This window comes from Glycine max, chromosome 18 (genome assembly GCF_000004515.6).
Source record: "Glycine max cultivar Williams 82 chromosome 18, Glycine_max_v4.0, whole genome shotgun sequence".
Taxonomy (NCBI): Eukaryota; Viridiplantae; Streptophyta; class Magnoliopsida; order Fabales; family Fabaceae; genus Glycine; species Glycine max.
The window spans coordinates 8,256,654-8,269,338 of NC_038254.2; positions in this window are offsets into that span (position 1 = coordinate 8,256,654).

Below are 12,685 nucleotides of genomic sequence, written 5' to 3' on the forward strand. Positions count from 1 at the left end.
AACCGAAGGTCCACCCTTGGTACACATTCTTGCAAAGCCCAAGGTCCGCCCTTGGTACATACTTCTACAAAACCCAATGTACCTACAATGATTTATGTCTATAGGCAAAAGCGTCTGTAGGCATAGGTCATTTTTCTTGTAGTGTCACCTTCTTCGCTTGAGGCACAGAGGTCTCATATAAAAGTGGTGCAACCTTGCGTTTCCTAAAGACCAAAGCCTAATTATCGTCACTCTTAGTCTCACTAAGTGCCCTTAGGTTTTCAACAGATGACAAAAGCTTTTGCTTCTTAGGTGCAAGCCTTTTGGACACGCGGGCCATGGCACCTATTGCCTTAGGAGCAACGAGAGTGAGAGGCAGACATTGTTGAGCAGGTGCAGCCTTGGCAAAGCTGCATCCATCTTCTTCTTGGTTCTCTAGTTAGCTTGAGCAATGGATCATCTACATCCATTGCTTCTTCTTGTTGAACTGCTTCCTCCCAAATTGCATCCAACTAGTCGTCCTGTCCAATGTTGAGTCCTAACTTCTGATGAAGTTCAGAGAGTATGAAATCATCCACCTGGAATTTTTGTTGGAATGAGCCATCATCTACTAGTCTCATCTTCAAGATGTTCTCTTGGCTGAAGGCTTTCTGCTTTTGTAGAAACACTTCGTCCAAGTAGATTTTGTCTTGTACATTTACACTTGTCTCATACAAGAATTTCCTTATTGTTGTGGGCTTTAAATACTTTAGTGAGTGCAACACTATGGTAGATGTCTTTCCTAATGCTCTTGCCCTTCATCACTTCAGTTGCAAAACAATTGAAGAGAATCTGAGGCAAGTCAAAGGGAGTGCCCTCTATAAGATGGTACAAAATACTCTTATGGGTATTGGACAAGACATCCTTTAAGCCTTGTCTGTGAATGATTTCCTAGTTGACTATCTGCTAAAAGATTTTGGCCTTGCTCAATAGGGCTCCATATCACCTTGGGGTCTTAGCCTAGTTGGGCCCCCACAAGGAGTGCCTAATGTGGTCTTCAAGTTCATCTCCCCAGTTCATGAACTTTGTGCCACGACCCTCACAACTAATGGCTTTAGCAATTGTCTCAACAGACAACTTTACTGATATGCCAAGTACTTTTCCAGTGAAGTAGCCTCCAATGACTTTGTTTCTGTACACCTTGGCAATCCTCCAAAACTCGCAGATGAGTTCAAGCACCACCACCTTGGGGTCTTTGAAAAAGTGATGGATGCCACACAACATGAGGTTGGCTTTGATGACGTACCCAACATTCTCCAAAGTTTCAATGTCAAAGAAGTGTTTGACATTAACTCTAGGTTATTTTCCCTTTATCATGACTTCTACATCAAGGATGGTCATGGGTGCAGGTCTTGTGATAAGAATAGGGGAGTCGTCCTCGGATGAAGCAGAGGGAGGGTTATTTCTAAAGTCAGATGCAACTTGGATAACTTGGGTTTGGTTCTATTTCTTGGTCATTGCTAGTGTTTCGAGAAGTTTCTAAGTTTCTGAGAAGGAGAAAGGTTAGGGTGCAAAGAGGTTTCTAAGAGAGAGAATGTGAAAAGTATGGAAAAGGTTTGATAGTGAAAAGTCATCATGATGAGTGATGGTGATGATTAAGTGTTTAGGGTGAACATAGAGAAACAAAACATGGGGGGGGAGTTGAAAGGATATGGGCTTCTTCAAAAAAGATCAAATATGCTTCAGGTGACTCGGCACAAGTGCACTCAAAACATTGTGTTTCACTTAACTTGCGTCCAGGCTCACAGTCCATATATTGGACACATGTGTGTAGTGCTCAAGTACTGACTAAGCTCATTGAACGATAAACCCTTTGGATGCTCAGTGGTGTATTAAGGCTTCACACATGAATTTCAAACTTCTTTCCATAGGGAACATGTGAAGCCTTTCTCTTAAAGGGATTAGCTTGCCCTTAGTAAGGGGTTTTGTAAATAAATCAACAAGTTGATCTTCTATGGATATAAACTGTAATTCCACAGTATCCTTCTAAAAGTGATCCCTTATGAAGTGATGTTTTATTTATATGTTTTTGGCACATGAATGCATGATAGGGTTTTTAGAAAGATCTATGGCAACAATATTAGGAATTTTACTCTCAAACAAGTTATAATCCTCAAGTTGATGTTTGATCTACAAGAGTTGAGAACAACAACTTGTAGCTGATATATACTCTGCCTTTGCTATTTATAGAGCTATTGTCCCTTGTTCCTTGTTCATCCAAGAAACAAAGCATCCACCAATGAAGTGACAACCTCCACTGGTGCTTTTGCTTTCCATTCTATCTCTAGCGAAATCCACATCACAATAACCAAGCAACCTATATTCCTTTTCTCTCTCAAAAAACAAACCAAGGTTAGGAGTTCCAATCAAATATCTAAATATGCATTTAACAATAGATAGATGAACTTCCTTTGGTTCCTTTTGGAATCTGGCACAGAGGCATACACTAAACATAATGTCAGGTTTGGACGCAGTGAGATACAGAAGAGATCTTATCATTCCTTTGTATGTCTTTTCGTCCACCTGCTTTGATTCTTCGTCCATTCCAAGTACAGTGGTTGGATGCATAGGAGTTTTCATTTGCTTTGCATAGTCCATTTTAAACTTCTTTAGAAGTTCCTTCACGTACTTGGTCTGGTGTATTGTTCGGAAGTCAGCAAGTGTACCGATTTGCACAAGTAGTATAAAATGTTAAGACCGAGTATCATATCCTTAAGGAACTTGTTTTCACGTAGACCATGTACATTCAGTATGCAAACACTTATATGGATTAAAACAACGAAAATAGTGAGTTCTGTACTAGAAAATTTATTTGAACATAAACAAAATATCTAAAGTTATAAAAAGTGAAAACTATCAAGTTAAGAGCATTGGGGTGTTCTACTGAATTTCTCTTGATGTTTAAAATGTATTTTTCTCTATTTAATGTTATTCTAGTGTTCTTATGTTGAGAAACTACTCAAACCATAATTACTCACATGAATGAGCCTAACTCTCTTTAGACTTTGTCCTTGATCCCTCAACAAACTTGTTCTAAAAGAGTTGCATTAAGCCTACAGCATAATATGAACTAGATTACTAGACTCCATTCCTAGACATACAAATTTCTAGCTTGCTCTACCAAGTTCTAAGGTTTTAAAGCATTTTCCAATACTAAAAAGTCTAACTACACATACAAATGGGTTATCAAGCCACAAGCATGTAAAATAAGTATAGATAGAAGCAATGAACACAGAAAAATAACATTAAATAGATAGTGAGAATATTACATCAAGATTGTTCAGTAGAACTCCCCAACAAAGAAGCTTAGCCTTCCATTACAAGCAAAAACTCAAAACTACAAGAAAGAAACTGTTTTTGGTGAAAGAAATTGGAAGAAAATGATGGAGGATATCTCCTCCAACCTCTAAACCCTAACTCTCTCTATTTTCTGGACTAAGCTCTCTCTATTGTTCCCAACTCGTCTCTCTACTACTTATTCTTTTTTTTCATTTCCGTCAACTTCAGTGTTTTAAAGGCTCTTAGACCTTTCAGCTTTCGAAGGCTCGCGGCTCGCTAAGCCAGAGTTAGTGAATTTTCGCAAAGCGAGCATGAGCACGCTAAGCGTGAGAAGAGACAACAACCTCGCTGGGCGGGTTGGCTGCGCACTGGGTGAGCACATCTCTGACTTATCCTCTTCTAGAGTTTCCCATCCGCTAAGCGAGCTGGATGTCTCACTAAAAGGATGCCTCTCACTAAGCGGATCTTCCTAGCTAAGTGAGTCATCAGCTTCTTGAACCTTCTCTTATTTGGCCTGAAACTGAGTTGGATTCAACATTAATTCACAAAAATGGAGTTTCTGCTTTATATAATCACACAATAAAGAAAAATATGTACAATTCCTACATAAATAACCATAAATTAGAGGTAAAGCGCTAATTCCTTGCAAATATTCAATATCAAACTAACTCATGAATAGCAACTAACATGTATGCATATGCCTTCGTCTGTTTGCTTGATTTGAAGTCCAAGGAAGAACTTCAATTCTCCCATCATACTCATTTCAAACTCTACCTGCATAAGCTTGAAAAAATCCTCACATAAAGAGTCATTAGTAGCACCAAATATGATATTATCCACATATATTTGGACGATTTGGAATTGACTTCCATAATCTTTGCAAAATAGAGTAGTATCTACCTTTCCTCTTATAAATCCATTTTCAGTTAAAAACAAACTTAACTTTTCATACCAAGCTTGAGGAGCTTGCTTTAAACCATACAAAGCTTTATTAAGTTTGAAATCATAATGAGGATAGATAGACCTCTTCCTTGATAAGTTCATTGAGGAATGGGCTTTTTACATCCATTTGATACAACAAAAGCAAAAGTTTCAGTATAATCTATACCTTCCTCTTGTGAGTAACCTTTGGCCACAAGCCTAGCCTTGTTCCTAACAACCTTACATGTTTCATCCAGCTTGTTTCATCCAACTTATTTATGAACACCCATTTTGCTCCAATGCCAAATTTACCTTTTGGGAGTTCCACTAGCTTCCAAACATCGGTCTTCTGAAACTAGTCCAACTCTTCATGCACTGCTTTGACCCAATATTCATCAAACATAACATTATCTATTTGCTTTGGCTTGATCTCTAAAAGTAGCGTTACATGCTTGAGAGAGTTCCTTGTTTGGACTTTGTCCTTAGGATCACCAATGATTTGGGACTCTAGATGATGTTTCTCAACAAACGTCTAGTTGGTTCTCTAACTTCTTTAGGTTGATCGTCTGCTAGTGAGTTGGATGCAAGCTTGTCTTGACTAGATGCAGCAACAAACTTGACAATATTTTCTATTTTTATCTCTGCAAAGGAGACATGCAACTCTGACATTGTGGTATCAATGATCGAGGTCATACCCGAATCAAATAAACATTAAAAATGCAGTATATAGGAAGTGATCCTAGGTCATCTCCCAACGAGCAATGGTCAACCAAACGTTCATAACAGATAGTAATAAAACAGTAACGAATTTGGGGGGGTTGTTTGTTTTTGTAAATTAAACAACAAGCAAATTTGAATTAGAAAATAACATAATTAAAACATGTTGTTTCCCCTTGATTCACAAGCAAGTCTCTTATCCTAGGTTACGAGAATTTATCCTTAATCAGTTCAACCACTTAATCTAACCCTAAATTAAATTACTAAGCGAAAATTAACATAAGGCTGTCATTATGTGATTAAGCAACACATACACCAATTGATGATGAACGAAACTGATCATTAAGCATGAACGTAAATTAAGCGCAGAGACAATTAATCAAGCACTAAGCATGCATGGATTAATAGCAACAAATACAGAGCAATTGGTGAAGAGGAAAAACTGATCAGAATTCAATAGTAATAACAAAACCTCGAAGAGAGTTGTGCTTGATCCTCAAGAGAAAACAACGCTAGAGACTTAGCCTTCCATTAATCAGCAAAAAACGAAATTACAATTGGAAGCAGAAAACGAAATTGTAGATTGAAGCAGAAAATGAATTTTATTGCTACATGAACAATGCGCATGAACAGTAAAAATTGGAATTGCAAAACCCTCAAATTATTCTCCTCTCCAAAACTAAAACCTTGGTGTTGTTATATAGGTTCTCAGCCCCAAAGTTTACAAATCTGTTTTAAATCCAAGCTCATAAACAAAATAAAATAAAATCTGGACAAGATAAGATAAGATTCGATGAAATAAAATCTGGATAAAATCTAGATGAAATAAAATTTGGATAAGATAAGATTTGATAAAATAAAATTGTCTGCTCTCTTCAAGTCCAAGCCCAATTCCGGATTCAAGCCCAATTGCTTATAATTCTCCTGAAATTAAATTAAAAACACCAAATTAGTCAAGTAGGCCCAAATGATAAAAATGCATAATTAATTTGACAATTAAGGCTGATCAGTAATTAAAATGGTGACAAAAAGGGTTAAGAAATAGGAGAAAATAATGACACATCAGTCAAGCTTGTTGCCATTAAATCTTACATGAATGGTCTCTTCCGCACTTAAGCTTCTGGAGTTATACACTCTATATGCCTTGGACGATTAAGAGTATCCAAGTAAGGTTCTAGAATCACATTTGGAGTCAAACTTTCCAAGGTTATCTTTGGTGTCTAAAATGAAACACTGACATCCAAATGGGTGGAAATAAGAGATGTTGGGCTTACATCTCTTCCACAATTCATAGGGAGTCTTCTTTAAGATTGGCCTTATATGAATTTTGTTATGTAAATAACAAATAGTGTTTACTACTTCAGCCCAGAAATGTTTAGGGGTTGAGTGGTCCTAAAGCATGTTCCTAGCCATTTCTTAAAGAGATTTATTTTTCCTCTCAACAACTTCATTCTGTTGTGGTATTCTTGGAGTGGAAAAAATACGGTGAATACCATTCTCTTCACATAATTTTTCAAAAAGATCGTTTTCAAACTCTCCTTGGTGATCACTTCTAATTGAATAGATACACATACCTTTTTCATTTTGAATCTTTTTACATAATTTATAGAAGGTATCAAAAGACTCATCCTTGTGGATTAGGAACCTGACCCATGTTCATCTAGTGTAATAATCCACTATGACCAGACCATATTTGCATCCAAAAAGGGATGTAGTCCTGGTTGATCCAAACAAGTCAAGTTGTTGAAGCTCTAAAGGCCTTGAAGTGGAAACAAAATTTTTGGCTTTAAAAGAATTTTTTACTTGTTTTTCTTTCTAGCAAGCTTCACAAAGAGAATCATCTTGATATGATGTTAGTCGTCATTTACGACTAACTTTTGTGTTGAAAAGCTTTATGAAAATCATGTCTTTTCCCCAATTTATGGTTCCTTTTGCAGGTTTGTACATATTGTTAGTGCTTAGCACTATTGAGTTTAAAAAGGTTGGCTAAGATTTTGTTAAAACATAAGCACTTAGACAATGAAGGAAAGCTGGAGTTGCTGCACATGATGTCCAACGTTATGTCAAGGAATAAGATCGGGCTGCACAATGCACAAGGCAAGATAAAGTGTCAAGTGATGAATTGAAGTTGAAGGATCCACGATGTCGGATACAATGTCCTGACATCCTGCTCGAGAATACTGGAATTGCTGTACTATGCAAGATAAAAGTCAAGTGAAGCATTGAAGCTGCAGGATCCAAGATGTCGGATACGATGTCCTGACATCTGGCCCGAAAATACTGGACATATAAATCTGTTATATCTTTAACAGATTATTGTGCAGTTAGCAAGAGATAAGAAGATCTATCTTTAGGAACGAATTAAAAGATCATTATAGTTCGAATTTCAAAGTAGAAGAGTTCGTTCAGGGATTAAAGATTAAAGATTAAAGATTCAAACTAAAAGAACAAAAGGTATCTTTTAGTTCTTTAACTGCAGATTTTCAGGTAAGAGATAGATCTCCTCCAGCATCAAACCGCTGCAGCCCAGAAACGCAGATTGCTATATAATCATGGAGGCTGCACGAGTTCTGTACCAAGTCCGGGATTGAAGAGTTAGTTTGTGAGTTTTTGGGACTTGAGTCTTTTGTGAGCCACCTTGATGGTACCTTAGCATCAAGTGTTGGACCTATGTGTGTAGAGTTGATCTCTTGTGTGTAGAGTTGATCTCTATTGTGTAGGGTTGATCCCTTTTGTACAGAGTTGATCTCTGGAGTGTCTTTGAATTAATTGTAAACACGGGAGTGTGAGTGAGAGGGAGTGAGCAGAGGTTCTCATATCTAAGATTGGGTCTTAGGTAGAGATCGCACGGGTAGTGGTTAGGTGAGAAGGTTGTAAACAGGGGTTATTAGACCTTGAACTAACACTATTGAGAGTGGATTTCCTCCCTGGCTTGGTAGCCCCCAGATGTAGGTGAGGTGCACCGAACTGGGTTAACAATTCTCTTGTGTTATTTACTTGTTTAATCTGTTCATACGGACACATACAATCTGCATGTTCTGAAGCGTGATGTCGTGACATCCTGTACGACATCTGTCCCCTGGTATCAGAATTTCACATATTTTTAGGTTTAGTTTAATTTTGCTCAATAGAACTGCCCATTATTGTGAATTAATGTGTTTTCAACTTCAATTTCAGGTAAAAGGATGAAGAAGATGAAGGTCAGCAGTCGGTGTCTCGCTAAGTGAGACTTGTGTGCTTAGCGAGAATCATCTGCTAAGCGAGACACTTAGCCCGCTTAGCGAGTTGGGAGAATCTGGAGGAGAATCTATCATGCATTTACCCGCTTAGCGCGTCATTAGCTTGCTCAGCGAGTCGTTTATCTCTTCTCGCGCTAAGCGTGCCCAGCTCGCTCAGCGGAATTTCACTAACTCGTGCTTAGTAAGAAAATGGCGCTAAGCGAGCCTTCGAGGTTAGAAAGCCCTTTTAAAGGTTGAAGTTGGAAAGGGAGCATATCAAAGAGCGTAGAGAGAAAAACAGAGGCGCAAAACAGAGCAAGGAAGACAAAAACTTAGCTTTCAAGAGGATTCTAGGTTTGGGAGTAATTTCTAGGTTCCTAGAGGTGGAGGAGACATCCCCACCACTGTGTAATCTATAATTTTCTTCAAAAGCCCTCATCTTGTAGCGGAAAGGTGCTGCCTTGCGATGGAAGGCTAAGTTTCTTGGTTGGGAATTTCTGCTGAGCCTTGATGTAAATATTTTTTACTATCTATTTAATGTTGTTTTGATGTGTTCATTGCTTCTATCTACACTTAGTTCTTGCATGCTTTTGGTCTAATCATCCATTTGTGTGTAAAGTTAGGATTTTTAGCATTGGGAAATGTTTTGAATCCTTAGAATTGGATAGAGCAAGGGTAGATAACTATATTGTTTGGACACGGAGTGCAGGGACTCTAGTTTTTAATATGCTATAATACTTACCACTATTCAGAATGGTTTGGAGCTTCACTCTCTTTGGGAGAAGATATCCAAACCATGATAGCTTTGGAACATAAACTTTTTGCCTATCATGTGTCATGGGAAGACACTATCCAGGTACAATGACTAATGTTTCTTTCCTGCTATCAAGGAGGTCTACAACATGAATTATTTTATTCTTTGGTACCCAAATATTTTTGTGTCATTTTTCCTTGTTAGCTTGTGGGTGCTGTTAGGCAATGGACGGACCCTTTGATGGGTTGCACTTTACAGGGAGGTCCTTGAACTTATGAGTTTCATGACCCACTTTTCCACATAAGTAGCAAACAATGACTTTTTCACTATGTACAATCTTTTTTCCTTTTAAACCATGACAAGATTTGTATTTAGGGTTTCTTTGCACCTTAATAATTTTGTTAAGGGCTTCATGACCACCAACAAATTTGCCTAGTTTATCTCTCAAGGTTTCTATCCTCTCACAGAGTTTTAAAATCTCAGGAGGTAGTTCCTTCAAGACCTCGCATCCCTTAAGCTTATAGTTCAAATTAGAAGGCATTTGTTTGTAATGTTGACATCCTGTCTAGAGATCTAAGTTCTTCTTTTTCTACTTATCAAGTTCATCATTAGCAAGAGTGAATTCTTTTTTAAGTAAGAGTTTTTGTTTAAGCATTTCCTTGCGCCCTTCTTTTGAATCTTCTAGAGTTGTGGTTAAAGATTTCACTCTTTCTTCCAAGTCTTGAAAATCCTTAAGAAGATTTTGCATCCACTAGATACCTTTTCGTCCAGTAGTGCCTTGACTTCCTCACAAATAGAGGCATCTTGAACAATACTAGGCGGAGTGGTTTCCAAGACAAAATCAACTAAATTAACTTGATGAACTTTCTTGAGATCCTCATGCTCTCTTTCAAGGTGTTGAAAGTGTTTGTTTAATTTTCTATAAGCTTTAGAGATGCGAGCAGAGGTAGACAGAAGTTGATTGTAACCTTTAATTAAATCTTCTCTAGATTCAAATATTACCTCTTCACCATCAAAGTTGATAGTGTCATCAGGCTGAGGATCCTCATCATCACAACTCATGTCCAATGTTGGTTCTGCTTTACCAGTGGATGCACCAACCATTAAACACATGTTGGCTTCTTCCTTATTGTCCTCATTAGATGATGAGTTGTCCAAATCCTCCCAAGTGCTCATAAGGCTTTTCTTTTTGGACTTGAAGAATTTATTCTTCTTATCCTTTGAATTTTCAAGGTCGGGACATTTTGACTCGAAGTGCCATGGCTTTTTGCACTCAAAGAAGATGATTGGACTTTTCTCTTTCTTGTGAAAGGACTTTTGGATGAACTATTGAATATGGAGGAGTTTTAGTTTTTCCACATGTTTTTGATTTTTCTAGTGATCAAACTTAGCTCGCCATCTTCTTTATTAGAGTCATCATCATCAGATTCTTCTTCTGAAGCATCATTGACGGTAAAGGCCTTGGATGATGACTCTTTGGATGCAGAACTATGTTTCAATCTTTGAACCGCAAGGGCTAGCAACTTGCCTTTCTTTGTTCCTTCATCTTGAGCAAGCTCTTGCTCATAGACTTTCGGAATCCCAACGAGCTCTTGAAGAGTCATTGAATCAAGATTCTTGATAGCTCTTAACTTTGTAACTTGTGATCTCCACTTTCTAGATAAACTTCATAAGATTTTATCAATGTGATCATAATTATCATAATGTCTACCTAGAGAGTGAAGCTCATTCATAATGGTTTGGATATCTTCTCCCTCCTCCATACTGAAGAGTTCATACTTACGTGTCTGAAGACTCAACTTGTTACATTTTACCTCAAAGAACCCTTTGTAGGTAATGGCTAAGGTGTCCCACATCTATTTGGCGCTTCTGAAGCTATGAATTTTGGAATTTTCTTTTTGTGATAGAGCAAACAACAAAACGTTCCTTGCATGTGAATTGAGAAAAAATCTGGACTTATCACTATCTGTCCATTTTTCCCTATGGAGCTCGTTCTTCTAAGCATCTAAAGGAATGTGATTTCCCTTTTCTATGACATCGCACGTATCAACGTGAGTGGATTCAAAGAAGGCAATCCTTCTTTCCTTCTAGTAGTCATAGTTCGCTCCCTTGAACATGTAAGGCTTGTTCGCAACAAATCCTTCTTCCATCATTTCAGGAATTTTCTTTCCTCTACTCTATCAAGAGCTCAACCCAGAGGCCAAGCTCTAATACCAACAGAAGTACCTGAAACACACTAGAAAGGGGGGATCGAATAGTGTGATGGATAAAACTTCATCTTTTGAAGACTTTGAAAGTTTTTCTCAAACAAATATCAATGGACGATGGGGTTTGTCCAAGGGGTTTGAAATCACTTTGAGCTTTAAAAACTAGTTCACAAAACTTGGACACAATAGTGTAGAAGTAAACTATAGAAAAGAACTAGTTATATAGAAGTAATGAACAAAACACAGAGGTTTTATACCTATTCACCCAACTTTTGGGCTATGTCCGATTCTCCTTAAAAACTTGAAGGATTCCACAATCAATTCTTTGATTACAATCAAGTATTCTCTATGCCACTTCTTGCTACAACGATTACTTTCTAGGTCACTCCTGACACTACCCTTAATCTTCCCTTAAGATTAAGACCCAAGTATTCTTTATCACTAAGTCGTTCCTGGATTTCACAAACAATAAATGTTTGAAAGAAAGTGTGTTCTTATCACTCAAAGAGTGTTTACACAATATGCTAAAACGGAATAAAACTTGCTAACTTAGCATAGTTAAGATTCACTCAATTCGCTCAAGTTTTCTTCATCCAATAAAACTGACAGCGTTACAACACTTTGTTTGTTTTGATTCACATTATTCTCTTTTGATTCGACAACCTTAACATGAATTTCTTCAAGCTTTATATAGACTTCAAAGCTTTGATCCATTGAGAGATCCCAACACGTCGTTGTCTAATATCTTTGTTGCTTTACACGAGGCCATTACTATGCAAAGAAAATGGAGACCATAAACACTTTCTGCAACTTATCTTCAGAGAAGTACAATTTGCCAGTGTCCCCTTATGCACAGAGATTACTTTCAGCATATAAATCAAATATAACGTTAAGAACATAAGACAAAAGGAATTAAGAATGTCAAGACAAGACAATTTAAATCTTCCCTTTTGTGCACTATGGCACGAGTTGCTTACTGAACCTATGGATGTTAGTTTCTAATGATTGCTTTTAGTATTTGAGGAACGAGTAACCGTTCCATTGCCTCTGTACTATGAGCTAAGTGCTGAAGCACTTGTCTACTTAGGACTGGACGTTGTGGGAGTATTGTCCAATGATTGATACTTTGGCTATCATCTAGAGCCTTTTTGTTCATGCTTTATGCTTGTATCACATAGAGATAGATAAACATGTAGCTTAAATATGAAAGTTTAATGCATAAAATTAATACTTTGTTAACATCAAAACCTTAGAGATTTAATTGTTTGGTATAGTTCAATGTGACTTGGATGCAACCAAACTTAACATCTACCCTTGCATAATTTGAAAGTATTTTGTCTTTTATCTCCTGATTTTTACTGTCATTACTCAGATAATATGTATTTTTAACATTTTTCATCATTTGTACAAATTTTTTGCCTTTGTTATTTTATTATAAAATTTATTAATGTATGATATTTCTTTTGTTGACTGCAGGTGATTTGGTTCTATTTAAGAAGGATAAAAAAAAGTGGTGTGGGACATCCTATAACATCCCAATTTTCGTAAACTAGATTAAAAAGGATTATTAT